We start from the raw sequence: 12,054 nt of genomic DNA, 5'->3' as shown, positions 1-12,054 counted from the left end.
TGACAACCAACCAAGCCAAATAAACTCTCCAGTATATATTGAGAACTACTGTTCCCGTAGTTGGGTTGGGAGAACTGAGGACAAAGTGACCTGACATTGGTCCTCTGTGTGAACTGCATAGTCTGATAGAGGCGACAAGAGAGAGAGGGAAAATGCGAATAGGTTTACGAGAAGACACAAAGCCGGGGGTAATAAAGTTTCTAATAGCTTTTACAATATCAGTGTTGCTTTTAGCCACAGCTCAGTGTAGGGAGGAGGGGAGGAGAACAGCCAAAGATTTCTTTGAGACTCTTCAGTTTTTTTGCTTAATTGAGTGTGATGAATGTGTTTGCCCTGGAGTGGCAGTGACTTAGGAGGGAGGATGTGATAAATTCTGCTGTGAAAACAGGGATAAGTAAAGGGCCCCAAAGGAGTTGGTTTTTAAGATCCAGCTGAATTTCACTGTAAACCTTACAATTTGATGTTTTGTCTTTTCTTAAGTGGGCATGGTTGTTACTATCGAAGGTTGTATGGGAGGCAGGAAAGGGTGGAAGGAAAGGAAAAGCCAGGGAGAAAATTGTGATTGAAGGCAGAGGGGCTCGCAAAAGCCATGAGTAAATGGAATGAGTGTATATATGTATATATGAGTGTATTCTGATTACATGTTTCTCTTACTGGTTGATGAATGAAACACTGGCCAGTAGAGGCAGGAAGATAGGCATGGCTAGGAGACAGGAAGAATGCTGGGAAAAGGAAGGCAGAGAGAGACCACGAGGAGATGCCATGTAGAGACAGGGAAGGTAGGATGTGCCAGGTGTTCTCTGGTAAAATAAGGCCATGTAGAAATACATAGATTAGTAGTTATGGGTTAATGATTAAGAGAGAGCTAGATATTAATAAGCCCAGCCATCGGCCATCAGTTTAATAATTAGTGTAGCATCTGTGTGTTTATTTGGGACTGAAGGGGGTGGCCAGATCAGGTGGGACAGAACCTCTGTCATCATGAGTGTCTTCTGCAAGTGATACATTCTCCAGAGCTAGAAAGGCCTCAATTTTTGGACTCATATCTAAGAACTTGGTAAGATTGCAGGCAACCCAGTCTACTTGCATCCAAGTATCATGTTGATAACTTGGGTCTCCACCCGTACGTGCTAATCTAGGGATGGGGTTCTTTTTTGTGTTGGTCTTGGAATAGCAAGGAAGAAAGGAAGTTTTGGATCCAATAGCTTCACTTCAGTAGTGTTCTTTGGGTTCCAGGAGGGTTTCTAGAAGGATCTGCTCTCATTGTTCCTTCATATGAACCTACCTCTTAGAGGACCATTTGGCATCCAAACAAATCAGAAGAGAACAACCATAGAGCTGGTGCTGTCTGGCCATTGGGATTGGCAGACAGAGAGCCATTTATAGCTACTGTGATGTGTGTTGTGGCATATAGATGCTCAACTAAGCAAGAGTGAAAGGTTCCGTCACACCGGCATGCCAGACCTCATTATCTTGAAAGGGGCAAGATCAAAGTCAAGTAGTAGAGATGTCTTCTCTTTTCCAGAGATTACATTGTGGTAGCTCCAAAGTAAATTAACACTTGGCTAGGGAAGAGACTTTCTGCAATCATTAAGGGAACCAGTTGGGAGATTGCCAGGGTACTCCTGGTAGAGATGAAAATATTACCAGAACTGGCACCTAGTTTTCTGCTCATTCACAAGGCTAGATCTCACCCCTTTATTCATGCCCTAGAACTTCTCAACTTCAGAGCAGCCACACTTGGGCATTCATGAGAAGCAAACAGGGGCCTGAAGTTGAATTCCTCATCTAAGAGGGGATGGGATCTGCAAAGGTAGTGGGTAGATGCTTTGAGTTGACTTGAAAAAGATCTAAGGAGAAGAAGGGACAGGGGAATCAAAGAGAGCAGGAAATATAGGAGAAAGTTTCTCTACTGAAAACTACCCCTGAGGCATCTCAGCTCAGGAAAACTTCCTTCCTTGATTGGCAGGAAGGAATAATTAAGTTGGAGAATATGGTGGTTTGAATGAGAATGGCCCTCATAAGTTTATCTGTTTTGAATGTTTGGTTACCAGTTGGCAAAACTGTCTGGGAAGGATTAGGAAGTGTGTCTTTGCAGGAAGAAGTGGGGTCAGGCTGGGCTTTGAGATTCCAAAATCCCATGCCATTCCCATTTATCTCTCTCTGCCTCATGCTTGTGGGTTAAGATATAAGGCCTCGGCTACTGCTCCACTGCCATGCTGGCTGCCATGATGGTTATGGACTCTAATCCTCGAAAACTGTAAGTCCCAAATAAATGCTGTCTTTCATAAGTTGCCTCGGTCATGGTGTCTTATCTCAGCAATAGAAAATTAACTAAGAAAGGAGACTCCTTCCATTTCACATTGACTTTATCCAGGAAGTAAAGTCATAATAAAAAAGTAAGATACTATTCTAAAGCCAACAAAAACAATGTAATTTAGAAGTTGACTGAACTAGGACTATATCAGGCCACCATGGAATAGAACTTTAAGTCTTTAATAAGTGATAGCAATAAATATGTTTATTAATGAACAATTTAATATTATAAAGATTATGGAAGTGAACCCAGGGCTTCCTCCATGCAGTAAGTACTCTACAAACTTAACTACCTTCCTAACCCAAGAAATGCCACTCTTTGGGTGTCCTGCCTGGACATTCAAGGACATGGATTTGTGATTCAGGGGTACTTCCTGAATGTGTGGATTCGTCCTCTCTCTCATCCTCTCCTGATGAAGCTCATAGGTGTTCAGACACTTGTGATGGTCCCGTCTACTTAGGTTTGTTTTCTGATCTTTCCCCAGTCTCCCTGTGCCTTCAGAAAGTGTCATTCTTTCTTCCTGGAGGGCATCTGAACTGGACAACACCCATCTCCATTCATCAGCACTTGACTCTTGTCTATAATTCTCTGTGCTTTTTCCACCCCCATGCTTTCAAGTTGTACTGCAGTATCTGGGGGAGATGACAACTACTAGCTTAATTGCAATAGCATCCTTCGTGATACTCTCATGATGGTAAACAGTGATACCATTCTTCATGATGCTTCTGACTTTGGGGAAGCAAGGCTGATCACCCAGTGTGGTTACATCTAAAATTTCCAGGCCAAGTAACAACAGGGTATATTTAGAGGCAAACAGAGGCGAGGCTGCGTGGAAATTCCACCTCAGCGGGGACCTGCCTCTCTGTTATCTGCCCTGCTGACCCTCTCCACAGTGACTTTCAGCAAAACGTTACTGCTCTGTCAAGTCCAGCAATGTTTTGTGTGTGAACATAACCAGACGGTGTGGATTCTGTGTATTTTGCTTTGTGTCTTTGTGTTTCAAAAACATTTCACTTCAATAACAAAAAGGCTCGTTGCTGGGAGATTTCTAAAATACATCACCGATGAGACAGGCTTCACTAATGCCTTCTTCCTTCTGCTTCCTTTGACCCCTCTTAAAGAGGATGTTTATAAGAACCAGACAGTGACACACATGTCAGAAAGACCTTGTTGGAGGGTGCTGAATCCAGATGGAAATTTGAATAACAGTATCTCCTTGGAAAGATGAAGTTGAAAATCTGTCTCGAGGTGATGTTAGCATGGTTGGTCTTCTCTGTGTCATGTGTACATAGTCTACATATATGTGCATGTTGTTTCTGAGTCTCCCCCCACTCTGGGAATTAGGTTTTATTCCCATCATCTATAGCCAAAGGAAGGAAGGAAGGATATGAAGATCTGTTAGGCCTGGGTAAGGGGGGATTATTTTTAGCCAGGAGGAAGGAAGGTGACAGGGGGATGAGCTTGCCAGCTGTGAGGTGGGGACAGAGTTAGACAGGGTTCATCCTTCTTAGGCAGCTTGGGCAGAGTGGCTTAAACATCAGGTATACATGTTTTACAGTTCTGGGGGTAAGCAGTCTAAGAATACAGTATCAGCATGGTCATGTTTTGGGGAGGACCCCTTTTCTGCTTGGCAGATGGCTATCTTCTCACCACAGACATGGCCTTTCCTGGTTGTGCATGCCTAGAGGCAGGAAGCCAATTTCTGTCATCTCTCCTAGGAGAACATTGTCTTAGTTCATTCACCTATTGCAGTTGTGCAGCCTTTACTCCCAGCACTAAGGAGACAGAGGCAGGCAGATCTCTGTGAGTTCAAGGCTAGCTTGGTCTACAAAGTGAATTCCAGGACAGTCAGGGTTATTATACAGAGAAACCCTGTCTCGAAAACCCCAAATCCAAACCAAATCAACAGCAGCAACAAAGAACCAAAATGTCTTGGATCAGGTAATTTATGAACAACAGGAATTCATTACTCAGAATTCTAGAAGCCAGTAAATCTATAGCCAAGGTGACAGCCAACTCACTATTTGGTAAGGGTTAACTCTACATCAAAGATGGCATTGTTAATACAAAAACACATCCTTAACCTCACAAGAAGTTAAGAAAGGGACCGTTTATTTTGAAGCCAAATTGGGTGACCATAGCCTTAGGAACACAGAGTCAAGTCATCCTAAATTCAACATTCCAGGATTGTAACAGTTTGATGCAGTTTTATTGTAACAGACAAAGTCATAAATCAGTGCACTTTTAAAGTGTATTGGCAGAGACATTAGATGGGGATGACAGCAAAGCAGGGACATGTGATGGCATCCTTAGCCTTTTGGCTGGTTTTGCTAATACATCCTAATACTCTTTACTTGTTAATCCCAAGTCGTTTAGGTCAGAAATAGGTGGGCGAGGGATGGCTAGTAAGGGGGCTAGTAGTCAACTGTAGTTAAGCTGTGGGCCTGCAGCAGTCTAGCATAGTCACAGTTCTAGTTAAGGAATCAGCCTGAGTCTCACAGAAGTAGAGGAGGAAGAGGGAGTCCCTTACACTCAGGACATGGCCAGTGCAGCCAGCAGGCTGGTGGCTTAGACCCTAAGAGGAAGAGGGAATCCCTTACACTCAGGACATGGCCAGTGCAGCCAGCAGGCTGATGGCTTAGACCCTAAGAGGAAGAGGGAATCCCTTACACTCAGGACATGGCCAGTGCAGCCAGCAGGCTGATGGCTTAGACCCTAAGGCTTGGATTCCTTGGCAGCCTGCACACCATCAGCTTGCTCACCCCTCCACTGAGGGAGATCATCCTCCAAGGAGGGGATGGAGAGGGGGAAGCATTTCATCCTTTTAGCAGATGCATAGAAAGTCTCTTGTTTTTCTCCTCCGTTTTACTTGGATTCATATAAAAATTTGCAGTTGCGGGTGCTTGGGTGTCCGCTGTCACTCCACATCACATCACAATGGTGAGGGCCAACTCTCGCCATGTTGAAAGACAAAGCAGCCACTAGAAAGGCCTGCATACTGTCCCCTTCCACATCAGGAGGTCCTGTCCAGCAGGCACAATGGGCTCTGCACCGTTAATGCTTCATTTGCCTTAAGCAGATCCAGGAATTTGCAAATTTTGAAACCAAATTCAATTAACACCCTCTCCTTTGGGGGTGTTTCTTTTTCTTTCTTTTGCCCTTCGAAATTCATTCACCCTGTTTATGTGTGGCAGGTTCTCAGACACAGGCCATCAGGAGTGCTCTCCTCACTCTGTGCCTCTCTGTGGTGAAATAAGAGGCAAAAGTAAGCCCTTTCCAGTCAGGATGCCCACAGTCAGTGAAGGAAAGGGCCACATTATTCTCCTGAATGCCAGAAGACCTGATCTGACCCCAAACTGTGCTGTGAGAGGAAACAGATGGGAAAATAAAAGATGTCCTTTAAAAAAGAAATCCTTTCTTATATCAAGAGGGTTCTATAGAGAGCTGTCTGCCCCTCCCCCACCCCAAGAATGAGGGGTTCCAAGAAAGCCGGTGCAGTTGATTGGCCTGAGCTTAGACTGCTCAGTCAGTATATTGTAGTAATTGGTTTTGAAAACACATTTTTTAAAAAACAGCAGTGAGCCAAAATGTTCCCTCTCACCCTTGCTTTCCTTCCCAGAGGTCTCGTCCCATGTTCATAAACTATTTTAATTCTCCGTGTTCACCAAACTCCTTCTGATGAGGCAAAACATCCAGGTCTTTATGACTGGGTCCTGGTTCTCATCAGTCTGCACCTGAGGAAGAGACAGGAGCTTACGTTTGCTTGATTTTACAGCGGGGTAGAGCTGGCCATGGAGTGGGCTCAAATGTAAAGCAGACCGGACTGTCCTCAGACATCCAGAGTCTCAGTGCCGGATGCAAAGTCCAATAGAAAGAGAAGAAAAAGTCTTGGGAAGGCCCAGGAAGCATATGCATGCATGACTGTGTACATATGTGTGCTGTTTTAATGGTGGTATTGCAACTTTGCAGTTCTCCTGGAGTCCCTGAGTGTGTTCCATTCAAACGTTAAGCAGAGCGTGAAAATGCTTCCAGTCTTGTGGCTGGGGCCTTTGTGCTGAGCAACAGGTGATGATACAATGATGCTGTCACTGTGCTGGGTACCAAGAGTTCTGTAATGACGGAGCTGGTGGCACGCGTACAGAGAAGAAAGAAGAATGGAGATGAGGAGATGGTTGGTACAGTGCTTTAAAAAGCCAGGATTGGCAGGGTGAACCTGTAATCCCAGAGATGGGGAGGTGGAAACAGAAGACCACTGGGGTTCAGTGGCCAATCTTTGAATCAGTGAGACACTGTTCCAGAAAGTAAGACAGGAAAGAATGGAGGAGGCTTCACCTCTGGCCTCCACACACATGCCTACACATACACACACACCTATACATCTAGCCACACACATGCATGCACACACACACAGAGACAGACACACACCACACTACACACACACACCTATACAGCCAGCCACATACATGTGACATGTGCACATGCAGACATACACACATACTACAGCCACACACACACATACACACACACCTACACAGCTAGAGGCGAGTGCGCACGCACACACACACACAGATTCTTCAAGATAGAAGTTTGGGTCTTTGTTCTAGCCTTTGTGCTGTGAAGAGTTAGTAACACACAGTTCTAATTATGAAAGGTGCTTGGCTTGGCAATCTCTGCAGATTAAGTCAAACCTGTGGAAGCTATAAAATGCTTCATATATGCACATATATGTGTGTGCACATATATGTGTGTGCGCACATGTTCCTCTCAAAGGCTTACCCGTTCTCTGTTGTGTGTGCTGTTCTCTCCCCGTTTCCGAGGTCTTCCTTGGAGCAGCCTCACTGGAGCTGTGTGTAAGTAGGCCAACTTTCAAGATCATATCTGACTAGATCAAAGGGGAGGGCGATTCCCTGATGTTGGCAAAGGGATTATTTCACAAGAAATCCTCACTGTGTCAATGTGACACATGGGATGACACTGCACTTGAGAAAAATAAGGCTATAAGTCAATAGTCCCTGAGCAGCTTCAAAGTTGGCAATCTTTTACATGAGGTGATTTTTATTCTTTGTCTGTTCCTCCCTCATTGAAACTGACATCTCGAAAATTCCCCGGCTAATTTGTTTTGCATTGTGATTTTTGCCACCAGACTGCTCATTAGGCTCTTCGGCTGCAGGATCATCTCTGTAAAGCAGGGGGAACTCATTGGTGTCTTTCTGCTTCTTACTAACTGAATCCTTCATTTCAACAACATGTAGGTGGATTTGCTTTGCCTTGGGACCTGGCAAGTTGAAAATATTTAAATTTCCCACCCCTCTTGATGCCTTGGATTCAGGAGTAGCTATGGAAAAGCTACATCCCTTTAGGATTTGTAGAACCAACCTTCTTAGAGGGATTCCTATGAATTTGTCACAGTTGACATCCGGCCTGAAGAAGACAGACCAAAAGCAGTTCTCAGGGAAGGAACTGTTTAAAATGAATGTATCCACTTCGAGGCATATCCCACGATGGATTCCTTAGCATTTAAAAGACTTGTGTAAATCTTAATCTTTAACGTCTCTGACCTGTCTCCCTCTTGGGGGCCAGAAAGACAATGTGTGCTTGCAGGAGGCACACACCAGAAGGACTGTCTCAAGTACTGGCCACAGCTGTGCTGTCTGCACCCAAATCAGGTGAGCACCCTGTTAAAATGTGGGCCCTTTAGATTTGGGTGGCCAAGTCCACAATTCCGTTTCTATGAAAGTTCATGAGTCTAAATGACCCGCACCTTCCTTCCTCCTTAGCAGTAGTGGAGGATGGGCAAAGGTACTGGAAAATTCTTCCCACCATTTTGGATAGCCCCACCAACATTCTACTCATTTGTAGGCTCCTTTTGAAGGCATTTGGAATAAAGGAAATAACACTATGTTTTCAGGAGCCGGCCTGTGGGAGAAAGAGACAGGATTCAGAAAAGAATGAGATGAGGCAGATAGAGAGAAAGATAAAGACAGGCGAGGCAGACAGTCTCGCCTGCAATTTCTGTCGCTGCCTATCTCTTCCATCCTTCCTTCTCTGTTTCAATTTCTTTTTTTCTCCATCTTGTCTCCCTCATTGCTTTCTGTCTGTAGTAAGATAACAGGATGATTTCCACCGACGCTCAGGGGTAGAGGGGGCAGAAAGGGGTGTGTGTGCTCTAGCTCCTCTACCAAGTTTGCCAGATTCTAGTCACTTGGGGTCTCTGATTCTCAGTTTCCCTTTCTGCCCCATGAGTAAGGTTGGTTAGATGATGCCCAGGTCCTAACTAACTCTGTGGCAGTGAGGTTTGACAGTCCATGCAGACATGTTTATCTGTTACTTGGGGGCAAACTTGCCCAACTTTCAATGCAAATGAGTTAGCTGTGATGTCGTTCAGGGTTACCAGAGCGCATAATTTCCATTTCCGCTGGGCATACAACCGTACCGAGTGTATCCCAGAAGCTCTGGAGTGGGAATCACACCCTGCCTCACCTCCAGCCTGGCTGGAGCATGGATGTGTGAACGAACTGCCTGAACAAGCCGCCCTCTGGAATTCTCAGAATTAAAAATCGGTGCCTCTTTTTAGGGCTTTCAAAGCTTTTGTCCTTCTAGCAATTTTAATAGATTACCATTCTTATTATTCACTCTATTTGATGGACACATGCTTATCTTTGATCCCCAGTCAGATCACTCACTTCTGCTTGGAACAGGGCAGCCTTGGTTGCAAGTGCCCTGTACCCCTGTTCCGTTGGTTCAGGAGACAAGCGTGGTAGAGGGAACGGTGGCTGACTGACCCCGCTACCTTCTTCTGTTTTTACTTGGAGTCATCTGCTGTCATGTCACCAGGAATAAGAACAGAAGCAAAACAAAGACACTGGTTCAGCCCGAGAAAGGATAAAAACGCCCGTGCGTGGGAACTCTAGGAAGTTTTTACGGGAGAAATATTTTGAGCTCTCCCTAGCTGAAAATGCTCTAAGGGTGTCCAATCACAATTCAAGTCACCATTAAGATGCAGGCCGTTAATTCACCTGATAACTTCTCCAGGGCTTTAGAAATCTCTTGGTCAAAGGATCTGTTCTGATTCATTTTCTTTCCTATCATGTATTTATAGAACTGCTGAATTGCTGCTCCCTGCTTCCTCCTCCCCCCTCCTCTTCCTTTTTCCCACACTAGGGATTGAACCCAGATCCTCTTGTGTGCTAGACAAAGGCTCTACCACTAAGCTGTATCCTCAGTCATTTTCTTGCCTGTTATTTTGAGAAGGAGTCTCACCGAGTCCCAGACAGCTTGCTATTGAAGTTGTAATTCTCCTGCCTCAGTCTCCTGAGTGGCTAGGGATACAGGTCTGTGATGCAAGGCCAAGCAATGTTAGCCTTTCTTTAATACTGACTCCTTGGATGTAAATGCGGACAGGAAATCAGTTTATCAAAAGGATACTTGTCTTCATCTGCCACGATCTGCCCATTGTTTTTATGGTAGATAGTTAATAATGTGATACCTTATAATCTTTTCGGACATCCTTACTATTATTTTATCTCTCTCATTCTTTCTGCATTCATCTCCTCCCTGCGCTTACACCAATCAACTCTGACTGTACATTCAGAGCGACCTCCTGAAGCACCGAGGACCCAACCCTTTTGCTTGTTAGGCAAGTGCTTTGCTATTGAGCCGCATTCCCAGCCCTATAGGAGGCTCTTGGCAGGCCTCCACCCTTGCCCTGTTCCAAGGACAGCCAGAGGGAGGGCTTCACATTACAAACTACATCGTGTCTTTCAGGAGACTTGCTTTAAAAGATGTGGGCAGCTGACTGGTTCGTATGTTGGGATATCCAGTTCTAAACTCATTAGCTTTAAAGAAATTAATAGTCAATATATATTGTACAAATTTGTTGAGAGCTCTTGGATGTGAATGTGTTGCTCCAAGTGGCTCATATTAAGATTCTCTCACCTGGGTATTAAAAAGAATACCCAAGTGTATGTGTGTGTGTTACAGAGCTCTGCTTTATAATTTTGTAATAGTTTAAATACAGAAAAAAATGCATAATGTCATCCTTCATTCTATATTGCTTTAATAACATCTCTTGATCACTGTTTCTCTTTTGTTTTTCTTTCTTGCTTTTCTTTCTCTTCCTTCCTTCCTTCCTTCCTCTCTCTCTCTCTCTCTCTCTCTCTCTCTCTCTTTTTCTCTCTCTCTCTTTCTTTTTTTCCTGCCTGTCTGCCTCTCTGCCTGCCTTCCTTCTTTCCTTTCTTCCTTTTCTTTTTCTTGTTTTTGACAGGGCCTCGCTATGTAGTCCTGGCTGTCCTGGAACTCACTCTGTAGACCAGGCTAACCTCAAATGCAGAGATCTACCTGCTTTTGCCTCTCAAGTGCTGGGATTAAAGGTATGCACTATCCCTTCCTGGCTATCATTTTTAAGCTTTTTAAAATTTAATAACTACCTATGGATTCGTTGTTCACAAGAACAGAGCGTTAATGACAGTGCTCTGAGGTACTGCATTCATCCTTGTATGAACCACTCACTCTGATAAACTTTTTTCCTTTGCTTTATGAAACTGTATTTGTCATAAAACATTTTAAACATTTGTACATATATTTACAAACATATAAGTACATGAGTATGTTCCCAAAATGTCTTGTCACTCCTCTGTTGCATTTGCCTTTGTGAAAAGGCCATCATGAGCCCTCAAGATAGCTTATGAGGTGCTTCTTGCTAAGCCTGATGTCCTCAGAGTCACATGGTAGAAGGAGAGTATGGATTCTTACAAGCTATCCTCTGATCAGATATATTCCCCATTCCTAACTCAGCCAAAATAAATAAATGTTAAAAAAAGAATTTAAGTTCATCATGCCATGTGTTATCTTCTGGACTTTTGTTTCTTTCTTTCTTTTTTAAACTTAATAATGTATGGCAAAGACTCCTTTACTGCACACAGCCATTAGCAGATTCGTGTCGGTGCCCAGTGTTACTCATTGCATGAATGCACTATGTCTGTTCTCCTGTGGTCTTTAGAGTTTTGTTAGTCGGACACTTGGACAACTTCTCGCCTCTGTGCTGAGCATAAAATCTTTGAAAGGCATGCCCCTCCTTCTCTGGCTCTCATTCATCCCTTGCACACCCCCTTTTCTGTACCCCTGCCGCACTCCATCCCGGCACGCTAAGGGTAAAAGAAAGCAAAGGGGGGTTGTGGTGAGGAAGTTGAAATTCTTTCTCCTCCCTTTTCTTTCGATAATTTCAGCATTTCCCATGAATCCCAGATACTTGCTGATCTATGCTTTGGCGTGTCTTATTTGATGTTGCAGAAGAGGAAGTCAGTTACCTCTTTGGTCCTCTGTAGTGCCACGGAGCTCCTCTTTGGCCCTTACCACAGTTACGCCTTCCATACAGTGCATTTGGCCTTCTCTGTGATTCGGCTCTTCTGCTGAATTCTCGCTTTTCACAGCTGGAGCCCTCAGACCTAGCATGTTGTCTGGCATGAAAAAGCTCAAAACGGATTTTCAAACAAATGAAGCTGATCTGCAGGGAGCCAAGAAAGTAACAGAAAAATTCAGAGGGGCTATGGGACAAGGTCAAACACACCTTTTCCTTAAGCTCCATGGCAAGAGTGGTCAAGCACTTCATCTGGCAGGCTGGGCAGTCAACAGCTCAGACCTTGTGGGCCACGTAATCCCTGACAAGAGGGCTTTGCTGTTGTTTCCTGAGAGCAGCCACAGATAATATGCAAATGAGCATGCCTGGCCATGTTCCAAGG

The 12,054-nt window shown here is 44.4% G+C and overlaps 1 long non-coding RNA gene across 1 annotated transcript; it reads right to left on the bottom strand.

Annotated features, from left to right (window-relative positions):
- Window positions 1–4,412: 4,412 nt before the first annotated feature.
- LOC110340220 lies at window positions 4,413–9,420 on the bottom strand. The gene is made up of 2 exons (XR_002382000.2): window positions 7,094–9,420; window positions 4,413–6,051 (listed from the first exon to the last, which is right to left on the bottom strand). It is a non-coding gene; the product is annotated as an uncharacterized LOC110340220 (long non-coding RNA).
- Window positions 9,421–12,054: the final 2,634 nt, after the last annotated feature.

Source organism: Mesocricetus auratus, unplaced genomic scaffold (genome assembly GCF_017639785.1).
Source record: "Mesocricetus auratus isolate SY011 unplaced genomic scaffold, BCM_Maur_2.0 Super-Scaffold_100013, whole genome shotgun sequence".
NCBI classification, from domain to species: domain Eukaryota; kingdom Metazoa; phylum Chordata; class Mammalia; order Rodentia; family Cricetidae; genus Mesocricetus; species Mesocricetus auratus.
The sequence above is the reverse complement of the archived record's forward strand: the minus strand, read 5'-3'. Positions and strand labels throughout refer to the sequence as shown.